Source organism: Periplaneta americana, chromosome 16 (genome assembly GCF_040183065.1).
Source record: "Periplaneta americana isolate PAMFEO1 chromosome 16, P.americana_PAMFEO1_priV1, whole genome shotgun sequence".
Taxonomy (NCBI): domain Eukaryota; kingdom Metazoa; phylum Arthropoda; class Insecta; order Blattodea; family Blattidae; genus Periplaneta; species Periplaneta americana.
The window spans coordinates 108,397,336-108,412,374 of NC_091132.1; the positions used below are offsets into that span (position 1 = coordinate 108,397,336).

The following is a 15,039-nucleotide window of genomic DNA, read 5'->3' on the forward strand; positions in this document are numbered from 1 at the left end:
TGAATGGAAGATGGACCAAGCATATTGAAATAACGAAACGCAAGTGCGGAGTAAATAGCGCGGAAGTACTGAAATTGATCATTAAAGCGCCAGACATTCCTGCAGTAACATTGGAACTATTTAGTATACGGAGCTGTGCTAAAGTCATCTGTGTTGTACGAGACGGAAATTGGGGTCGGGGTTGGGAATACGCAAGAAAATGAAATAAGCTACACACGGATTTCCTAAAACGAATACTTGGGGTGTTATAGGACTTTGAGCTTTCGCTTGCATGCCTTGACCTCAAAGAGAGCAGAGAATACGAACAAAAGAAGGATTGTTCCTCTTTAAGGAGAGACAGCTTAGAACAGGGATGTATAACAGCGTGCGAACGATCTTCGACTCTTTCGCGTGCTACCTGACGGTATACAGAGTGTTTCAAAAATAAGGGGCCTAATTTCGGGTATGTATTTCCCACATGTAGACAATCAAAATAGTTCATTACAACATGTGTCCGGAAATGCTTCATTTCCGAGTTATGGCCTTCACAACATTGAAATTCACCGGAACGTTTTTCTTTCCGCAGGTCGTTGCCATTACAGAAGATATTCAAAATGTCCACCTCCTGCTTGAATACAGACCTCACATCGATGTCTCATTGACCTGCGAATACGATCCCAAACTCCAGGAGTATTGCGTATGTCCTCAGAACATGCCACAATTCGATTCCGAAGGGATTCCAAATCAGGCACCGGAGACGAATAAACCAATGATTTTAAATGGCCCCACGAGTAGAAATCGAGAGGGTTCAGATCAGGTGAGCGAGGAGGCCAAGCAATTGGGCCACCTCTACCTATCCATCGATCAGGAAACCTTCGATCCAAGTACCGGCGAGCCGTACGACTGAAGTGTGCAGGAGCGCCATCATGCAAGAAGTGAATGATTTGACGATTGATCAGTGGAGTGAGTGTCTTCTAAAACATGAGGTATGGTGTTTTCCAGAACGTTTGTGTACGCCTGCCCCGGAAGTCTGTTTACAAGTACATGGGGTCCAACTAATCGATCACCAATGATACCGGCCCATATGTTGAGGGAGAACCGCACCTGGTGATGAGATGGAACAGTTGCACGTGGGTTTTTGTACGCCCATACATGCTGATTGTGGAAATTTGTTATGCCATCTCGTGTGAACTGTGCTTCATCTGTAAATAATACTAAGGCAGGAAAGTTCGGATTTACACCACACTGCTGCAAGAACCACTGACAGAACCTAACTCGTGCAGGGTAATCTGCTGGTGACAGGGCCTGTACACGTTGCAAATGATAAGGATAAAATTGATACTCTTTCAACAGTCTCCAGACAGTCGTATGAGGAACATTGACTTGCAACGCTACCCTTCGTGTGCTGATAGAAGGAGTCATGTTCACAGCCTCCAGAATCTCCTCCTGTACTTCTGGAGTTGTAGATCTTGGTCGTCCCCTTTCCAAACCAGGAGAGTTACATTTTCCATACTCGTACAGACGGTAATGGAGACGTACAAATGTCTTCCGATCTGGACATTGTCGCTGTGGGTATCTCTCCTGATTACAAACGACGAGCCAGCGCAGCATTGCCGTCCGCCTTACCGTACATGAAGTGTATGTCTGCCAGCTCTTCATTTGAATACATGTCGCACGGTCTAACGCCTACACAACACTGAATGTAACCTTCGCCTCGGAAGGAACTGTCAGAATGCCCTCTTAATGTCTCCTTTGACGGCAACGATCTGCAGAAAGAAAAACGTTCTGGTGAATTTCAGTGTTGTGAAGGCCATAACTCGGAAATAAAGCATTTCCGGACACATGTTGTAATGAACTATTTTGATTGTCTACATGTGGGAAATACATACCTGAAATTATGCCCCGTATTTTTTAAACACCCTGTATATGCTGTACAAATAGGAGTGACTACAAAGATGCAATACGGTAACTCTTCATACTTTTGTTTACACGTTTTTAATAAATGCAACACAATTATTTCAGAGCAGAATATGTTATATATGCACAATTTTACTTCAACTTTTATTGTACCTGAGTTTTTTAATGTACTTCACTCCCACCCCTTCTATTAACGAAGTTCCAACTGCCCTCCACACAGAACCAAGGCCACAGTGATTATAGTACGTTTCAGAAATATGTTCGCGTTTTCCAGTGACGAAAACTTCCAATATTGAATCATATTTTCGCACAGGTACTGCCGTCCGTCTGCCTACTTCGCATCCCGATTTTCCCCACCTGCTTCTGCTCGCTCCACTGTAAAGACTAGTGGCTGGGCTTTCTTAGCTCTTTTCTGAAAACATTAATTTCTGTTAGGAATTAATTGGACGTCTACGTAATATTATGCAACTGTTTAAAATAACTTACTCGTAAATAAAAGGGCCTCGTTAAGTAATTAACTATTACGTGATTCCCTCCCTTTCTACGATCCTGCGACATAACCACTTGGACGGACAGTAGATAGCATGTCTGAGTAATTTTATCTGTGCGGGTCGAGCAGAAGTGAAGACTGAATTCACAGTATGTAAGGTACTCTTGTATAGAATTATGTACAGAATTATTTCAACATGAGTTACTAGTACGAAGGACGAAACTGGCAATTGGAATTAGATGCAATAGTCTATAGTGCGATAATATGCACAAAAGAACTGAAGCCTGTATCGAAATGAACGGCCACCATTTTCAAAATTGTGTTTAAATATCCATATTATGATTATTTTTCATTTTAACTTCATTCCCTATATCGTACGTTAATGTGCTGTAGACAGTATAATATACACTGCATAATGAATTCGTTCGCATGGATAACTCAGTTCGTGAGTAAAAACACTTATTGTTAATACTGTACTGTATTTTGATTAAACAAAACCTAATGAAAATTATCACACTCAAAATTGCGATATTTCCTATTTTATTAAAATGGATGAACTACTTTTCTTCCCTCCTGTACCTAGTAAAGTGATTTGTTTGTATTTTACGCAGTATCATCGAACTCCAGTCATGGAAGGGGGTAGAAAACGGTGTTTCCGGGTCTCAATCATTAATCCAAAGGTATAGCCAGACTAATATTAAAAATGTTAGTAAAAATAAAATGATGTCCCTGTATATTACAATACGGATTGAACAAATTTGAAAATACTGCGTTGATGTATACAACTTTCAAAACTGCTGCAGTATTTCATAATTTTCGCCTTAATAACAATATTGTTATGCGAAAATAAACCTTTTAAGATAAAATTTCGCCAGAAAATCACCTTTGATTTCCGCCTCCCACCAGACTTATTACGTCTCGTAAAACGCTATTTAAAGAAGCAAATCTAAGCATGGGGCGCTTATTACGTTAGGATTGCTTGGCTTTTGTTAAGTTCATGAAACACAATCGGTACGTCTGTCCTGCTGGAAATCGTAATATGCTAATTTACAAATCCTCGGACAGTTCATAATTTAAGGAATTGTAAAAGCTAAGGAAGTCCTTGTCATTATACGTGCATTTCAGCAGCGCATTATGTGAAAGATCAATATTAATCAATTTTAGCTACAACTCTGGAGAAAAATTTCCTGGATTTCCGAAAAGGGAGCGAGAGAAGAGGTCTAATTTGTGTTGAACAATTTTCATTCAGCGTCTCTGAATACTTCATTTCTAAGTAATGCAATGTTTCCCACATATTAAGGACAGTACATCCCCATCTTGTTCTATACGTCGCTGCTCTATACATGTACCGCTATCCCTCTTTCGGTGCGTTCTAGTAGGCGAAGGAAGTTAACCCGCGGGCATAGCAATCTGCCCGCCACGGGCTCGAATATGCACCGCTGGCTTAGAACATCAGCTATTGCACATTATGACACGAACTGACGAAGGTCCTACACGGATAATGCTAACTAATGAATTATATACTTTTATAGCTATTCACAAGTATATGATATAATGTGTTTTGCTCGTACCACTGTGTATTTTAATCATAGATGAGGGGGGCGCAACCTACAAAGTAGGACTTGTTTTGCAAAGCACGTACGGTCAGAAGACAGCTGCACTGTATTTAAGGCGTTGCTTACGAGATTACACAAGCTGGCGCATAGTGCTTGAAAAACGAGTCTGAAGTGGTTCCCTCGTAATGCCAATTCCGCCGCTCGGAGCGCTGTTCTGGCCTAAATATTCATAGCAGAACACTTAAATGACATTGACATTTAGGACATTTAAAGGACTCACCATTGCTTATTAAATGCTTCGTACAATATTTTATGGACAATAGACGTAATTTCCAAACTTCTACTCCTCAATTATATTACAATAAAAGGCTGTCATTCTTGATATTAAAACATATTACATATAAACTGAGGGACTGTCTGCTCCGTACTTCAGTTCATACACCAAATATTTCCGGAAATAAATTAACTTGACATCTTACATATACGCACTATAGCTTACCCTTTTCATCTAATATTATTAATATTGTTATTAAATAAGATATTGCAACTAATTAAGGTACTGCATTATCTTTAATTTCCTTGAATTCATAATTAAGCATTTGCAAGAAGGCCTAACTTTTCCCTCTCTTTTTTTTTAAATACGAACGTCACAATAACTGAAAAGTATAATTATTGCACGATTTTTTCTTGCAGTGGTGAAAACATTTCTATAGGCCTACTGATTAATCTATTGAGCATAGTAATAGTAAACGCTGTAGTATTTTAGTGCGTGTAAATATATTTTGAATTAGCATTTATTAAATTAGGAAGTTAGCCTGTAATTTGTGTGATTGAAATGGTTTACTGCTGTGTGCCATTGTGCAAATCGAACCAGAATAAAGAATGTGATTTTTCGTTTCATTGTTTTCCACAAGATGAAGGACTAAGAAAGAAGTGATGTGTAGCATTTCTCGCGAAGGGGACAAACCAAGGACTCTTTGGACGCCAAACAAGAAATCGCGTGTCTGCAGCAGACATTTCAAAGAAGCTGATTTTAGCATTAGCACAACTTAAAACGTTTGCTTCCTAATGTGGTACCATCCGTCTTTGATGATTTTCCAAAACATAAACAAAATGTTTCAAACATAAGTAGACGCAACAAAAGAAGGATAACAGAAGTGGTGAATAACATCCATCCTGCTAAGAAAAATAAACCAAATGTTGAACATACTACATCAGCTTTCAATGAAGCAAATGTTTCAATTGAAGAAATCTATGAAGCACATAAAAAATCTATAGCCACACAGTGCTCAATTGAAAGTAAAAAAATTCCCAAAGCCATTACATTACAACGTAAAAAAATTACTAGGACAATTCGGAAACAAAATCAGATTGTTGGAAAACTAAGACAGACAATATGTAATTTAAAAGGCAAGCTCTGGAGGTTGCAGAAACAAAACGAGAAGGAAGAACAAGGAATTGAAAAGCAACTTACCAAAATAAAAGAAGCTGCTAAAGAAGGTAGTTTGAAAGCAAGCTTTTTGACTGAACAAATTCAGGCTTTCGAAAAACAAAAGTGTAAATTTCATGAAAACACACTGAAAATCTGCATATTGCTATCTAACAGGTCATCTACCGGCTATAGATTACTAAGAAATTTGGGTATTTTACACTTACCCCATCAAAAGACATCAAAAATTTATGTTGGTCACTCAAAAGGAGAAACAGGTGTCACCTCTTGATAAAGGCTCGGCTAATTGCAGAGGAAAAGTCCTTGGAGCATGAAAATGAAAAAGTTGGCTCTCTCATTATTGACGAAATGCGTATTAAACCGAAATTGATGTATGACAGAAATTTGGATATGTTGATAGGAATGACAGACACTGAGAAAAATGCTATTGGGATTGAAAATAAGCTGGCCAATAAATTGCTGTGCATTCTGTTCAAGGGTCTGTCTACAAAGTACAGAATACCAGTGTCATTTTATTTTACATACAATTTAACCGGAGATGAATTGGCAAAATTGACTATGGAAGCCCTAAAAGTAGTGGAAGATATTGGATTTAAAGTAATTATAATTGTGACGGATAACTGCCAATTTTCGAATATAACTTAGCTGAACAAACTTCAAATAACACTGTACTATGCTTGGCATATTTATAATATTCGTACTCAATCAGTAATGCACAATTAATCGAACTGTTTTCACGATACACAATGCTTTGTAATGATACTATTCATCATTTCTTAGGGCAGCGAGGCGAACCTAGCGGCAGAAATTGTCTTGACTCACAGAGACCTACTCTCGATCGTGCTATGCGCCAGCTTGTGTAATCTCGTAAGCAACGATTTAAGGGCAAATTCTGTAAGTGTAATGCATTTGTACGAATAATTCCACATCTACCTATCCCTCTGTTAGTAATGATACCCTGCTATCACACATAATGATGTTGTGTCATGTTTTATTACTTCATGAGTGCGACACAACTTAAGTTGCGCTATCTTTTCACGTACGACTGATTGCACAAGATCTGTGACCTTTAAGCTGGAATGGAGATAAATGAAGGCAAGAAAAAAGAATGATAATAAAGGTCAATAGAAAAATTGTAGCAAATAATAGTGAGATATGAAGCGAAAGGATTTTCGTGTAGTGAAGAACAATTACCAATAGTAAATAAACTAAGCCGACTCTTATGTGATAGACAGTTTCGCTCGCTCGCGTGTGCTATGGAATACAGGTAGCCGTCCCTGTAGGAGAGCAGTAAGTCATTTTCTATTCAGAATAAGGTGGCCGTGCTAATGAATTGTGAAATTCAGATGCAACCATACTCGTTATTGTATTGTGAAATATCTTTCACTGTGTGAAAAACAAAGTATCGTGAGAATGAAAAGCATAATTTTAAGATTTTCACGGGCCTAAGTGAATGTCTCTGACATTCCTGATACGAAGGTGGTTTTTCGTACTTTTATCTGTCTGTCAGTCACTCGGTGTTCATTCTTTTCTACTGAACTAGTAGAAGAATTTTATGAATATACAGTATTTTTAAATATCTACCAGTAAATTCATGTTTAAAATATACAATATAGTAATATTTTCCCATAAATGAAATGGAGACCTACAGTATATACTTTGTTCGGGACTGAATAAGGCGATTAAAACAATAGCAGCATTAAATGAAACTGTACAGACTTCTTTAACATCATCATCACCGTCACCAAAAACAACGATTAAGAACAGATGTAGTAAAAATTAATGAGATTTTTATTCGAATGCATGGAAAAAATTATTATAGCTTTGTTGATTTTTAAACTGAAGATACATAAAAAAGTTGCAGTCATAATTTGATATAATTAATTTTATTAGCGATAAGTGGGTAATTTAGGGATACTTTAAGGTGTGAGGTGTAACATTTAGGTGCACACTCTTTTTCATTACGCATTATGACATACTGTGTGAAACAATTATATTTTTAAATATAAATATGTAAGTACGGCCGAAATTTTGTGTAGAGTTTCAGAACTCAAGTATATTAGAAGTGGAATATTATGGAGTTCACTTAAAAATTTGAAGTACTTTTATAGAAATTATGAATTTTAATTAATGTTTACAATCGGATATTTTTTTCAACGTAACTAAGCAGTTCCTAATTTAATTCGCTTTTAGGTGTAGTAGGAATTTGATTGTGAGTGAAGAAGAAATTCTGAACCAAAAACGTATGTCACATTAAAATATTCCTAAATGATCCATGATAACGCTGTGTAGTTTGAATATTAGCAATTTATGATTTTCAGTGCATTCATGTACAAGTTCCTTTATATCTTAAGATAGGTTCTATCAAGTGTGGAGAGATGTTGGTCACATGATCTGCATCTGTACCATCTCGTATGACGCTGTGTCCATACATATTCAATACAGATGTATACTTCAATAAAGACCGTGCAGAAGAATATTTATCATTTACAAAAATTATGCGTCTGATTAAAATCATCAGGTAAGGCCTTAATAGTAGTGACAAAAAATGGCCGTTTATGAGAGAGGTGAAAAATGTTGTTTACGTACGACTGGCTGCGTAGATTATTTTCTTTTCTACCAAGCGACAACTTCACTATCGGCCAATGCTCTCCCATGCGCCGGTTATGAAGAAAAGTGTGTATCAGAGAGTAAAAGCGGCAACTACCGAATTCGGAGACGTGAAAGGGTATGTTCATGTTTTATAATTTAACGACATACAGGTACAGTATTGAACAGAGGATTTTTATGTAGTACGATAATAATACGAATATGTTAAATTTGGCTGGTGAAGTGAGGCAGATTTCCTGGCCTTTTAACGTTCCAGCTTGTCAATAAATTCCGGGCGACAGGAAGTGTTGTAGATTAAAAATGCAGAGGAACGCATAATGCACTCACTGAGGAAAGTTTGGATGGAATTGGACGTAACTTGAAAAATAATCCTAAAACTTGCTTCATTACCTTTAGCAGAAAATATGTATATGTTAGACTACAGCTTTGTCTAAAATGCCACAGATGTACTGAAATAGAAACCTTATAAATTTATAGTGATGCAACAAATTTAATACGACCAGATGACCTCGTGAACAGACGTAGTACTTTTTACGAAGAGTGCACGAGGGCGAAATTGATCCTAATCTCCTCGTGTTTTCAAACGGGGCTTGCTTTCTTCTCAAATGTAAATGACCAAAACACGAAGTATTTAAGTTCCAAAAACCCAACCTCGTCCATGAAGATCCTCTAGAGCAGGTATGCTCAAAATTGTAAAAGCTCCGATTACACGGATGATGCTGCACTGCATAACACACACAGTGTACGGACTGGGCTCCGCAACTACATTGCAGCACCGCCTGTGGCATCGCTCTCATACTCTTACAAACTATGGATAATAAACTGAATTTGAAAAAGGAAAGAATATAAACTGTAATATTCAGTTATTACATTGTGTATTATATTTAATACAGTTATGATATTATTATATCATAGATAATGTTATTTTCATATGCCACCATACATTGCGGTCTGTTCAACATTTGGATTCTTTTCTGCACGTAATCGGAAATCTATTTGCAACGAATTTACTGCAATGTGCAGCTGGCACAAAAAGATGCTCATCTGTTAATCTGGATCTATATTTGGATTTAGTAACTTTCATTCTATAAAATAATTCTTCGCACACGTATGTCGAGGCAAAGATAGCTAACATAGTGGTAGAGAATAAGCTCATCTTGGAATATTACGTTTTGTTAATTTTTTAATAATTTACTTCTATGCTTTTCAATTCATATTCTCTGCATTTAGTTCTGAATTCTACGTTACTTTGTAAATCAATTAACTCGTCCTGGAACTGCACTCTCACGGATTGTATTAAATTTACTATAAAAGGATTAACAAAAAGATTAATATCACTTTCCATACGTCTAAAATCGCTAAATCTATGTTCTGTGAATTCAAATTTGAGTTGTTTCAGTACACAGATATAATTAACTATATTTTGTTCAGGCACCATACACCTCTTTACAAGTTCACCATTCGTGAAGGATTTTACTGCCTTAGCTAATTCCCAACACACTACAGAACTTGCTTTTAACATAGACTCTAAATTGTTCGACTCTCTTCAGTGTTTGGCCTTTCATTAAGCGCTTTCAATTCTTGAAACTGTAGTGCCTCTGAAAAATTATTTTATCATAACATGTATTTCTGTTAAAATAAAATCACCACAATAATAATAACAACAACAATAATAATAATAATAATAATAATAATAATAATAATAATAATAATAATAATAATTTTATTATACCTAACAATAGTAATAACAATACTAATAATAATAATAATAATAATAACAATAATAACGTTGGTATATGAATAGGTACATATTACAGAAAACAGCTTCTCTGTTATTTCGGCATGTTCCGGATGGCAGAGCGTATGTCATTTTATGTTGCTCAGTAGTATTCCTGACAGTACCTTACAACATAGTAAACACTTTACCGAACGCAAAACAATTAATAGTCTTCCTCCCACACTGTACAGAATGATCGTTTGCTTACAGAAGGTTTTGACTCTGTCATTGTCCCGCACTGTTCGTACGTTACTAAGTCCTTGAACTGCCCTCCGCAGTCATCCGTCGAGCTTCGAACGAGGAACAGCACGCTCTACATTGGAAGATTGTGATTACAGAACTTAATCGGGAGTCAGAGAATGAGCATACTTGCTCTAGAGCCTATCAAGTGAAAAAAGGAGTACAGTGTGTTATGATTGCTCAGAGGATAGCTAATAGGTCTCAGTTATCGGTAGCAAACTATTTATGCCGAGAGGTTATGTGTAAATTCTGCGCCCCTAATTCTGAAAGGAAATTTTGTATTTTCCAACATACTGTAATTCTGCGACAGCACATACAGCCTCACTATGCTATGGACGAATTTCATATAGTTTTCGAGGATAGAATTAATGGTACGAATGTGTAGCTGTCTCGTTTTCCCGACTTGTAACTCTTATCTGTGGGTAATATTTAACGATAGCGTGTATAAAAATAATCTACAACCTCCGAAAAAAAAAGATAGCTTTCGGTAAAATATCGCTTTCATATTTGAAAGGGAAGTGCAGCAAATGTTACGTCATTTCTTTTAAGTATTTGCCAGAAACGTCTGGAAGAAGGTAGACAGTTTTAGCTCTCGTTCCTTAATTGTCCACGATTAATAATATTTTATACTAATCGTTTGAGAATTGACAAACCACAGACAACACTTTTCGGAGCGTGGAGCACATAGGCCGATTCATGGTAAGGAACATATAATCTACTAGCCAAGTACAAATTACATGCCGAAAATAGATGTAATAATAGAGTAGATAAGAGTGCATTTCCTTTAACGTGTTACGAATTATATTACCGGTCATTTTATTTCTTAAACTATTACTCAAAAACCGAAATCATTTGAATGAAGATACTGTTGAGCAGGATATTTTACAATGAAGTGAGTTCCTCTGTTCACACCGGCTACTTTTTAAAATAACAAAAAATTTGCGTGATATTACTGGCAGTTTACATACCACGGGGCAGGAAAGGATAAGGTTTTAGGTTGTAAGTGACCCTTATTAGCTGCAGATATAGGTAACACAACACATTTATATTCCGCCTTTCTCATACATTTCATTGCATACTGATAGAATTTCCTTCTTGTCTTCACCCAAGCATTTCACTAATTCATATAACTTTTCTACATATTTCGTCCATCTGTTCAGTATTCCTTGTCTGTATGTTATTTCATTTTCGATTTCGACTTCTATCAACCACATGGATTTTCTGTCCTTATTTGCGAAGTCCAAACATTTTACTTTGCGGTACATTAAATCATATCTTCCTTTTCTCTCTAGATAATCTATCTCTTTACATTTCTCTTTCATCCAGTCTTCTTTCGCCTTAACAGCTTCTCTTCTTAGTTTGTTGTTTAGTTTCTTCTACCTTATCCCGTGTTGATGTTTTCCATCTTCTCCAACATATTCCTTGCGAACCAAGGTTTCTTAATTCTCACACCTTTCTTCTGCTGTTATATGTATACAGCTACGTATTTAGATGGGTCCAATACTCATTACTATTTTCAGGTGTGGATTCTAATGTACAAGCATTCTCTTTAAAACTAGCTTCAATTTGTTCTTCTTTTCTCTTCGTTCTTCAGTTTTTCTCTGTTCAATATCTTCGTCACCTGTCTCCCTCTTCTTTTCTTCAGACAAATATCTAACTTCGCCTATCAGCTGGACATGATCTGAGGTAATATCAGCTCCTGGTAAAGTCTTAGCATTTTTAAGCAATTTCGGAATCTTCGTCCCTTGGGCATTTTCATGTGTATCTTTTTCGTTTATGTTGTTGGAATAATGTATTTTCAACAAAGATTCTCCTCATTACAGTATCCGAATTCAAATAAGCGGCTACATTAGGCTTACGATACCAAGTATTCAAACCAAACGCAGAAATTTTATCACAACTACATGTATTTTTATTGTTATTTTAAAAATAAAAAATTAAGATGAATACAAATTAGAAATAGAATAAATAATAGTGCATAAACAGAGGATATAATCATTTCTAACGAATCTGAGGAGCGAATGAACAGTGCGGACTGCAATTGTGACATAAAATACGTCTGAATCGCAATTCACGTTTATGAAGTACAAATATCCTAACTAAACTTATTTTTGAAGTACCCTTAAATGCTGTTGACTTGGTTAAGTGCTCTTTTAACTTTTTAAGTCTTTATCTAACTCAGAACTGAAGTGCTCTAATTCACGAAACACGCCCCTGTATTTTAAGTCGTCGGATTTATCGTATCTTGTTAATACTAAATCTACTGCTGCTTAAAATTTTATACAATTTATTATTAAATTTAGAACATATCTGTTTTCCTCAACTTGCTCGTTGTGTTTTGCAATTGCGAGTCTGTAATGTAAGTTTAACTGAATTTCAGTATTCTCTTTAAGTAGCACAGACAAATTGAAGACGTTAGTCATACGAACCTTTGATTTTTGTGTTTTAGTTTATCCCTTAGCTCTAAGTGTAGTAAATCTGTAAGACCCCTTTTGACTAGTTACGTTCACCTCGGAACAGAACACATGGAAAACAAAAGAACACTTCTCCATATCTCATCCACACAATCCACACAACCAGTTGTTTTTTATAATAAACATCCAAGTTTAATTTGCCAGATCTGTTAACTTTAGCACTTTGCTGTTTTTGGTGAGTATTTAAATGTCGTGTAAGTAAATTATTTAACAGGAATTTAGTTTTCATAATATGTTAATATTGAAAGCGGAGAGTTTAATAAAGTGATAACTGAATTAATTTCTTCACAACTTACATAACACGGTAACACTTCACAGGTTTACAGTTTCGCACTACAGTTAGAAATATATTGAAATAAAAGCTTTCTTAAACAAAGTATTTTAAGAAACCGGCAAGGATTTTATTGCCTTATTTTTGCGTCCTTCCCTCTAAGAAACTTATTGCGACAAAGCGGGAGAACAGACAAGAGTACGAGGTAAGGAGTGAGATAGTAAATGGGATTGTATACAGCTACCCAAGCATTTAAAAACGAAAGCGGTAAACTGTACCTGGCACCTTTTAGAAGCTGAAATGGACGGGAGGAGATGAAAATTGCTCGCGCATCCCATTATATTTCTTATGGGACGTAGTGCCTGGCTCAGATCCATGCTGCAAACACTGGTTACAACGTGGTTGGCGGCAACGATAATATTGGCGGTAGAGTTTGCAAGTACAAGTATAACTTGTTTCTCTCCGGTTTTGCGCGGAAAATATGAATTCTCCTTTTCTCTCTTGTGTTCTGGTAGTGCTATGGCACGATGGCACTGCCTCTAAAGCCGCCCCTGAATTGTGAATTACGTGTCTTCTTACGGTGCAGACAATGTCAATGTATACTTTGGAAAAACACATTCCGCATATCAGTTTCTGAGAAGTAAAAACTCAAATTTAGTGAAGGCTAACTGCTCTAATCATGTCATATATAACACAATTAAGTTTGCAATTGACAAATTAGATATTGTTGAAAATATAATCTGAAAGGTATAAAATCACTTCTCTGTCTCTGCCAAAAGAAAAGAAGAGTTAAAATCATTCTTTGAATTTGTGAATTTGGAGTAGACTGAGATATTGAGGCATGTTCCAACTAGATGGCTCTCATTAACACCAGTCATTTTACGACTGCTTCAGAACTGGGAAGCAATTAAAAGTTACTTCAGTAGTATTCCAGACTGTCCAAAATTATTTCTAACGTTTTCATAAAAGATGCCCCAGAGGAAGCAGTAGGCCTATTGCCTGAAATCTACTTTAATTGCTTAAGTAATATTGGAAATCAGCTGCAAATGGTGACTAAAACACTGGAAAGGTCTGACTTAACTGTATTACAGACTTACGAAGAAATGAAACTTCTCAGTTCTAAAATCTAGCAGAGAAGGAAAGACAACATTTTTGGTAGCAAGGCAAAGGAACTCATTAATGGACGTGTACGCCATTACAGAAAAATGTTGCTGAAGACCTGAACAGCTTTTATAGCAATATGCTGTTCAGAATTTAATAACTTTGCAAAGTGTGATGTTCAATTACTAAAAATTGCTAAGAGTTCAGTGAAATACAATTAACAGAATCTGATTGACAAGCTCCTGAAAGTTATAAATATGTAGTAATTAATGTTTGTGTTCAACAAATGTGTGCTAGCTGATAGGTAATATTTTTTGTCTGTTAGTTGTGAAAAAATCGTTATAAACAAACAACGAGTCGTCACTCCGTTTTTTTTTAATCTGGCAACCCTATACCTAGCACAAATTCTTCCACTTCCAGATAAATATGCTAAGGTTCTTGAATGAGCAGTCAGTTTCTATATTTGGAAAGGTTACCTCTATAAACTAAAGAGAACACAGTTGGTTTTCCCAAAAGGGAAAGAAGGATTGCAAATCACGGCAGTGAAAGAAAAATGCAAAGCACTTATAACACGAAACATTCTACGGGGACAACGAGGAGAAAGTGATTCCATAGACAACGATTTCTGGAAACAACACATTCCGCAATTGCGTAGCAGAAAATCCCCGCTACCAAAGGCCAGAGTCCGTGGATATACCAGAGTAGCGCAATCACCGAGTCGGCCGCCATTGGTATTCCTTTTCAACACGCGTGGGATAGGAATATTTAAAGGAAAACTCAGATATTTTTAATTTGAAGGGCAAAAACTTCTAAAGGATCTTCTTACACTTTAGAACATTATTGTCAATCAACATACTAATGTATAAAAACTTCATTTAATATTTATTACAGCATAAAGATACATTTAAGTGTTCAATACACTCCTTCATAAACGTCACAGTTATAGGTATTACAGCAGCATGAACTTAATAAATTACAAGTAACAAATGAAAACAATAATGTTGGAAATAAATAAAACAATAGATTTAAACATTTCCAAATGCATTCCTCGTGCAAACTCTCCGACTTCCGCATTTAAGGGGACACTATATTTTAATTAGTTTTAAGAGTTCACAATAGCGAAACAATAACTACCATACTTGCGAAGCTAGATTCACCAAATTTTGATCACTGA

General features: G+C 36.2%; 1 protein-coding gene across 2 annotated transcripts in view; it reads left to right on the plus strand.

Moving 5' to 3' along the window:
• Positions 1-15,039, plus strand: part of LOC138691036 (alkaline phosphatase-like) — a 94,218-nt gene that overhangs the window by 6,865 nt on the left and 72,314 nt on the right. The window contains exon 1 of one of the 2 annotated variants that reach the window (XM_069812681.1): positions 6,582-6,682. The exons of the other annotated variant lie outside the window; for it this stretch is intronic. The gene's annotated coding sequence lies outside the window, so the exon portion shown is untranslated. Of the gene's footprint in view, positions 1-6,581; positions 6,683-15,039 lie in introns of those variants that run through there. 2 annotated transcript variants of the gene reach the window in all.